This window comes from Arachis ipaensis, chromosome B03 (genome assembly GCF_000816755.2).
Source record: "Arachis ipaensis cultivar K30076 chromosome B03, Araip1.1, whole genome shotgun sequence".
Lineage (NCBI taxonomy): Eukaryota > Viridiplantae > Streptophyta > Magnoliopsida > Fabales > Fabaceae > Arachis > Arachis ipaensis.
This window is the reverse complement of record NC_029787.2, coordinates 30,777,158-30,786,101: the sequence shown is the minus strand read 5'-3', so window position 1 is coordinate 30,786,101 and position 8,944 is coordinate 30,777,158.

Genomic DNA, 8,944 nt, shown 5'->3' with positions numbered 1-8,944 from the left:
TATTGTGTTTCTTTTTTTTCTATACATTTTTAAAATAAAAATATAAAAAATAAAAACAAAAAATATAAATATAAATCAAATACACCTTTATATTTAAAAAATGTAACATTAAACACTTCTATAAACATAACTTAATTTTTCGTCCTACATGGACGGAGATTAAATGTCATTTAAACAAATAGGGGAGTGATTTAAATGAATTTTACTAAAACTAAGAAAAATATAGTTCCGCCTGACTAAGACCTGCAAGACAATCATTGCTGGCTTCAAGCCACAATCTTCGTGACTTGCTGGTACTGCTGATGTACGAACAGTGTGGGATTTGCGTAGACGCGCACCAGGTTGGAACACTAAGTGTTGCACAGTTATCTCTCTTTTAGAGGGAGAATTGAGATGAGACATCTTGAACAAGATGTGATCCTCTCCCAGTTGTAGAGTCAGTTCTCCTTTAGCCACATCAATGATAGCATTGGCAGTAGTTAGGAAAGGTCTTCCAAGGATGACAGAGTCATCCTCATCTTCTCCAATATCCAAGACTATGAAGTTTACAAGGATGTAGTGGCTTTCAACCTTCACCAAGACATCCTCTACTAAGCCATATGGCTTCTTCATTGTCTTGTCTGCCATCTCTAATGAGATGTTTACAGCTTTCACCTTAATGATTCCCAACTTCTCCATTACAGATAGTGGCATGAGGTTGTTGCTTGACCCTAGGTCACACAGAGCCTTATCAAAGGTCATGGTGCCTATGGTTCAAGGAATTAGAAAGCATCCAGGATCTGGAAGCTTCTGAGGTAGCCTCTGCTGAACCAAAGCATGGAGTTCTTTGGTAAGCAGCGAAGGTTCTTCCTCCAATGGCCTTGTACAGAATAACTTGGCATTCAGCTTCATAAGAGCTCCTAGGTACCGAGCAACTTGCTCTTCCCTAGTGTCCTCATCCTCATCAAAGGATGAGTAGTCATCAGAACTCATACACTGCAGATGTACATTCAAAGGAACCTCTATGGTAAAAATATGCAATTTATACTAAATATATGTAAATCGAATAAATCGAATTCGAATTACTATGATATACAATAAATCGAATTCATTAAATTCGATTTAGGAGGACACTATACTAAATTGGATGAATAGCATCAGATTTATATATATCATGTTAACGGCTTGTAGTATTAAGTCTTACTATTACTTCATTGAGTATTTTAATGAATATTCTAATCATATTACACATTCTAAAACAAAGATTAATAACTAAATATTTCTTGTCAAAAATATTTTAACAAATAATAATAATAATAATAATAATAATAATAGCATTAAAATTTTGAATCAACTTACATTTGTTAATATTGCAACAAGATTTTTTATGTTGATAAATTTAAGAAGTGTGGCTTGAATCTTTCAAATGCTCATTTCTTCATGAATTCTCCATTTTGCATAATTTTCTCCTCACTTCTTCCATCCATTCCTTGCCTTATGAATCTGAAATCACTCAACAAATATATCAAGGCATCGAGTGGAATCAAACTGAATCAAAATTAGCAATTTAAATGCCTAAAAAGTATGTTTTCACTCTTAAGCACAAATTAGGAGAGATTCATAAAATTATGTTATTTCATTGAGTAAATGTGAGATAAGTTGATAAAATTTCCTAAATTCAACACAAGATAAATCACAAAATTGCTAATACACAAACAAAGTTAAAATTAATTTTAAATTAATTTTAAAATTAAAAAACCCATGAAAAAAATACTATCCCATCTAATCTGTTGTTTACATTGTTTACTATATGTGTAGGCTGGAGACTAGAATAGCTAAAACAGAGAGGCTCTGCTTATAGGTCTCCATATTCCCTTGAGAGGATGGGAATGGTGGTCTGTTATTGAACCTATTCTGGTTCCTACCACCTTGGTTGTTATTGAAACTTTGCTGAGGTTTCTGTTGATCCTTCCATGAAAGGTTAGGATGATTCCTCCATGAAGGGTTGTAAGTGTTTTCATAGGGTTCTCCCATGTAATTCACCTCCTTCATGGTGGGTTGATCAGGATCATAAGCTTCTTCTTCAAGAGAAGCTTCCTGATTACTACCAGGTGCAGTTTGCATCCCAGTGAGATGTTGAGAGATCATGTTGACTTGTTGGGTCAGGATCTTATTCTGAGTCAAGATGGCATTCAGAGCCTCCACTTCATGAACTCCTTTCTTCTGAGAGATTCCATGGTTTATAGGATTCCTCTCAGAGGTGTACATGAATTGGTTGTTTGCAACCATCTCAATGAGTTCTCTAGCTTCTGCAGATGTTTTCTTCAAGTGGAAAGATCCACCTGCTGAGCTGTCCAATGAAATTTTGGACATCTCAGACAAACCATCATAGAACACGCCTATGAGGGACCATTCTGAGAGTATGTCAAGAGGACATCTCCTGATCAGTTGCTTGTATCTTTCCCAGGCTTCATAGAGGGATTCACCTTCTTTTTGTCTGAAAGTTTGAACTTCCACTCTAATCTTGCTCATCCTTTGAGGAGGAAAGAACTTAACCAGAAAAGCATTAACTAGCTTTTCCCAAGAGTCAAGACTCTCTCTAGGTTGGGCATTCAACCAGAACTTAGCTCTGTCTCTTAAGGCAAAGGGAAAGAGCATCAGCTTGTAGACTTCATGATTAACTCCATTAGTCTTTACAGTATCACAGATCTGTAAGAATTCTGCTAAGAATTGATGTGGATCTTCTAGTGGAAGTCCATAGAATTTACAGTTCTGCTGCAGAAGAGAGACTAACTGAGGTTTAAGCTCAAAATTGCTAGCTCCAACGGCAGGTACAGCAATGCTTCTGCCATAAAAGTTAGAGGTAGGCATGGTGAAGTCACCAAGGACTTTTCTAGACTCCTCTTGTGGTTCGGACATGTCCTCCAGTTCTTATTCAAAACTTTCTGAAAGGTCTCTTCTGGAGTGTTGTGCTCTAGCTTGATGTAGGCGCCTCCTCAGAGTCTTCTCAGGTTCAAGATCAAGAGTCAAGAGGGGTTATTTATCCCTGTTCCTGGTCATAACAAGAAGAAAAGAAAAAAGAAGGAAAAGAAAGAAGAAGGAAAAGAAAGAGACTTCCAATAGACAAGAAGCTCCTCCTTAAAGTCAAAAGTAAAGAAAGAAGAAGAAGATAAAAAATAAAAATAAAAATAAATAAAAGAAGTAGAAAAAATACCTTGAAAATAGTAGATAAGAGTAAATAAAAGAAGATAGAAAAAAAGAGAACATGGAAGATGAAAAGAAAATCACAAGAAAGCTTTTTGTGCCACTTGGACAATAGAGCTTCCAATGAGATGTGAAGAGAAAAGAAGAAGATAAAGAAGTTGAGGTAGAACAAGAGAAGGAAGTAGAGCTCGAATACATAGAGATGAGAAGAGAAGAAGTATAAATAGAAAAAAGTAAATAAGAGTTAAAATATTTTTGTTTTTATTTTATTTATTTAATTAATTAGTTTTTGAAAATTATGGTTAATAATTTAAAAATATTTTAAAATTTAAATGTTGATTTCAAAAAATAGAAGAGAAGAGAGAGAGATTTTCGAAATTTAAGAGAGAAGATAGTTAGTTAGGTGGTTTTGAAAAATAAGAGAGAGAGAAGAATAAATTGCAGGAAATTAAATATGAATGGGGGTGATGAACATCAAAGTAAATTACAGAATATAGAGAGTGGGAAGATAAGAATGGGGAAGCTCATTAGGTTCAGGAGATGTTGCATTCTTCAGATCAAGTTCATTCTCATCTCTTCCTCAATCCATACCACTCATTGATCTCTTGGCAATCTTAGGTGATTGAATTCCAATTTCTTGGCAATTCAATCTCTCTAAGCTTGAACAATTGCCCAATTCCTTGATCTAATTGCTCATGGGAAGAGATGAAGTGCGATCACTAATTATACCACATGTCTTTCTAGATCAAAGTATCGGGAGGATTATATGTCACTATATCCGTCCAACCCCCAATCTAGTCCAACATGAGAAAGCATTTCTAGCATGATTTCCTCATTCCTCTTTCAAGGCTCCGAGGAAATCCAAGTATGAACAATTTCTCTTCCGAGACAATTGCTCAATTGGATGAAGATCGAAAGCTTTCAAGCAAATCAAAGAGAATGAAAGGAAGAAGAATAACAAGAACTATGATTGGTCCATTAAATTACAACAGAGTTTCCTCCCCCAATGAAGTGGGGTTTAGTTGATCATAGCTCTGGGAATGGAAAATGGAAATGTAAATTGCATTGAAAGTAAAACTGAGTAAAAATTCTGGGTGTTTACAATCCTGGATCCCCCCAGGTCCCAATCTTTTTCTAGTTCAAAACTATCCCTATATATACTACTTCTCTGATCTTCAGTTGAGTCTGCAAGTATTTGGATGTGGGCCCTTGGCCTTAGTTGAAGCAATTAACTAACTCATTGGGCTTTGCTCAGCTTACTGGAGGAGTTTAAGTTGGGCAGTATTCACGTTAGTCTAGCCGTTAGTGTGAGTAACGTCATGTGTAAACTCCTGGCTCGAAGACGTTAGTGACACCAACGTGGTCACTAACGTTCCCAATCTTCCTTGAATCACGTTAACCCAGCCGTTAGTGGCACTAACGTGGCCACTAACGTGGCCTTTCCTACCCTTCAATTACGTTAATGGTGTTAACTTTACCATTAACATCCAAAACTTCACTTCCTCCACGTTAATGGCTCACGTTAGTGGCACTAACGTGAGCTTCCTTGGCCTTCGATCACGTTAATGGTGTTAACTTCACCATTAACGTCCCCAAACTCCATTTCTTCCATGTTAATGGCTCACGTTAGTGGCATTAACGTGGCCACTAACGTGGGCTTCCCTGGCCTTCGATCACGTTAATGGTGTTAACTTCACCATTAACGTCCCAAAACTCCATTTCTTCCACGTTAATGGCTCAGGTTAGTGGCATTAACGTGGGCTTCCCTGGCCTTCGATCACGTTAATGGTGTTAACTTCACCATTAACGTCCCAAGCTGCTCCCTTCTTCCACGTTAGTGCCCACGTTAATGGCACTAATGTCGCCACTAACGTGGCTCTTCTCTGCTTCTCCTTACCTGAAATCAATCAAATAGATTGCATCAAAGCCTTGCTCTAATCACAAGATAATGCATCATTCATTACATCATTTAATCCTTGCATTATTCTCATGAAAATGTTTAGAATTCACAATATTTGATTGAATCAAGATATGAATGCATACTCAACCAAATACTGCTTATTGCCTAGGAAAATGCATGAAACTATATTGAATTGGTCGAAATGTGATGGACGGGTAAAGTATAATATTTAGCAGTGTTTTATGGTGAGATGGACTAGGCTTTGATTTGGTTTGGTTGTAAATTTTGAAATTTTGAGCACTTAGTGAATTTTGATAAAAATAGATTTTTAGTGAACTTTGACGGATCATATCTTGAGCTGTAGTTTTTGAAATTGAACGATTTTTATATCAAATTAAAGATAATTTAAAACTCTTTAAAACGATATAGATTTTGGAGGAAACTAAATTTTGTAGAAAAAGATATGATCATTGGAAGTTTGTGTCAGAAATATAAATTTGGTGATGTTGCAGAATTTGTGATTTCCATTGATGCGTATGCACACTTGCAAATTTTCCCTTTGTGCGTGCACACAGAGCCTCATGCATACACACACTAGCAATTTTTCCAGCTCCAACTTGAAAATTTATCGAACACGTTGGTGTGCCAACTTGAAGTAACGATACACCAACGTTGGCACTATATTTTGCTAGTAACGTTGGTGAGCCAACTTTGGGCCACCAACGTTACTCTTCATGCTTGGCAACGTTGACGGGCAACGTTGGTGAGCCAACTTTGGCCACCAACGTTGCTTCCTTTCTTCATTGAGAACGTTGATGGGCAACATTGGTGAGCTAACTTGGGCCACCAACGTTGCTTCCTCTGCTTCTTCTCTGCCCTTCTTTTGCTTCTCTTTACCTATCATCAACCAAACAAATGAAAGTAATTATTAGAATTTAGAGCCGGTTCTAATATGTGAAATTCATTAATGGGGATTGTCATTATTAATGGGCTTAAAATATAGCAATCATGGCTTCTCGTAATGTTTAGTTACTACTCACCATGAAGAAATGAGGGTTTTTATATACCATCTCCAAATCCACCAAAAATTCCACTGGGCCCAAGGAAACCAGGCCCAGAAGGACCCCAGCTCGGTCTACCAGCCCTGAAGCCCAACCAGGGCCAGGACCCCATCCAGGGCCTCTAGGTCCGCCAGGGCCACCAAAACCAGGCCCTCCACCAGGACCCCCCGGCCCACCCGGTCCCATGGCTAGATGTCTCGTCTCTAACTCTCCATACACTAGAGCCCCAACAAAGCAAGTAGGTTGTATCTACAAAAGTTAGAGAGAAGGAAGAGGTGTAGTGAAACTATGAAGCTCTAACAAAGCTTCTTATGCAGTGCATCTTATATAGTGGCTATAAATCTCTAATTAACAAAGCTGCTTAAACTACTAGTCAGATCAATCATAGTTAGCTATGCAACTCACTGCAAAACTTTTCCAACTACCCTCACTAAAACAGCTATAAAGTAGTTTCCTTTTCTTGCAATTTTTGGGCAGTAATGGATTTTTTTCTTTTTTCTTTTTTTTTTCTTTTTTTTTCGCCATTTTTTTCTTTCTTGTATGCATATAATTTTTTTTCTTTTGCAACATACTTTTTTTTGCTTTTTGCCACTTTTTCTTGCTTCAAGAATCAATTTTTAGATTTTTTAGATTATTAATAATATTTTTCCTTTTTCCTTTACTTTTTATTAAGTTTTCATGGATTTTTGTGTTAAATTAACATTTTTGGATTCTACTTTGAGTTTTTGTATTTTTGTGTAATTTTAGGTATTTTCTGGCTGAAATTGAGAAGTTAGAGCAAAAGTTAGCAAAAGTCTGATTTAGAGACAGAGAAAGCACTGCAGATGCTATCCGAATCTGACCTCCTTACACTTGGAAGAGCTTTTCTGGAGCTATAGAAGTCCAAATGGAGCATTCTCAATGGCTGTGGAAAGCTGATATCTAGAACTTTCCAGCAACATATAATAGTCCATACTTTACTTCAGATTAGAAGGCCCAAAACTGGCGTCCAATGCCAGCCTTCTGCCCCATTTCAGGCGTCCAGCGCCCAAGGAGAAGAGACCAGCGTCCAAACGCCCAAAGAGGACTCCCTAGCCAACGTTCAATTCCCTAGAGGCCTCTTAGCACGTGGATCTCATCAAAGCTCAGCCCAAAGACTCACCAAGTGGGCCCCAGAAGTGAATTTTAGCACTAAAAAGACTGTTTTACCCTTCCTATGTAATCCTTAGTCATTAGTTTAGTATTTAAGGGATATTTTACATAATCATAGGAACCTTTACACCAAATATTTTCGTTGATCATTGTATTTTCTATCAGTATGAGTTTCTAAACCTCCTAGGTTGAGGGGAGGAGCTCTGTTGAGTTCTATGAATTAATAAAAGTATTACTGTTTCTCTTCAATCCGTGTTTGATTTAACTCTAAGATGTATTTTCGTTCTTTAACATGATGAACGGGATGATCCGTGACAATCATCTTCGTTCTTCATACTAAGACCGCGTGCCTGACAACCACCCGTGTTCTTCTTGGGTTTGTGTGAATACTTCAGTGGAAAGCATTGAATCGCCAGCTTGACTATACATCTCTTAGACAGCCAATCCACGATTTCGTTGGGGACTTCTCGAGACACCAGTTCAGCCGAAGTATGGGGAGATTAGGATCTCTGTGGTAGAGGGTAGAATCCAAAGGCGGAGCATCCTCTGATTTGGAAGATTCGACCTTGTCTGTGGCATTTTGAGTAGGATCACCAAAGAGAATGGACTGCAGAAACTTCACCCTCAATCAGAATGGATCCACACTAACCCTGGGTTTAGATCTGGAGGAGTATTGGCAGCTGCTCAAACTAGCGTCAATCACATACAGCCTGCCATAGAAGAAATCATTCACAATTGAAGAAGACAATAAGACCAGAGTTAATCCAGAAGGACAAAGCAACTCCAAGCCTTAACCATCCAAGATTTAAGATTATCATTGTAAACATATCAACCTAGTTCAGATCTCACAAATCCAACAACTTTTCTATCTGCCTGACTAAGACCTGTAAGGTAACCATAGCTTGCTTCAAATCACAATCCTCGTGGGATCGACCCTGAATCGCTCAGGTATTACTTGGACGACCCAGTACACTTGTTGATTCAGTTGTACGAAGCGTGGGGATTCGTGCACCACCTGCACTGCTCCACCAAAAACCACGAGTTTCACAATATGAATTTGGCAAATATTTTTTAGTTTGATAGACTCGAAATCTTAGTCTGATTTGTCTTTTTTTTTTTTCAGGTTTGAGAGGTCAGCCCACAAATTGGCCCATTTGACACCTCTACCACAAGGTAGTAAAACTTTTTGTACTTTCTTTATACTAAATTACTAACCTTAAAAGTTTTATAAAATTGGTTTTTCATTTGTACAAAAAAATAAAATAAAATAACTTGAATTTGGCTTCTCTAAAGTTATTCACTTATTTTAGAGAAAAAGTGAATTAATATAAACCATTAATAATATAAATAGTGCTTATCATCTTAAATAAATAAATAATAAATAAATACATTAAAGAAAATCAAAACATCAACTATTAAAAAAATAAAAATAAAAAATGCGCCATTTTGCAAGGATTGGACGTACAGTTAGATTTTTGCAAAACTAAAATAAGTGTATAATAATAAAATTTTTATTGAGTGAAAAATGATAGAGAAGATCATATAGATATTGAGTACGGTGTCGCCGAATAAGAAAGACACAGTGGTTACAGAAGAGATGATAGAGTCACCAAGTAAAACGAATATGCTAGTTCCATCCATGGATACTACGATGATAGTGTCCCCAATA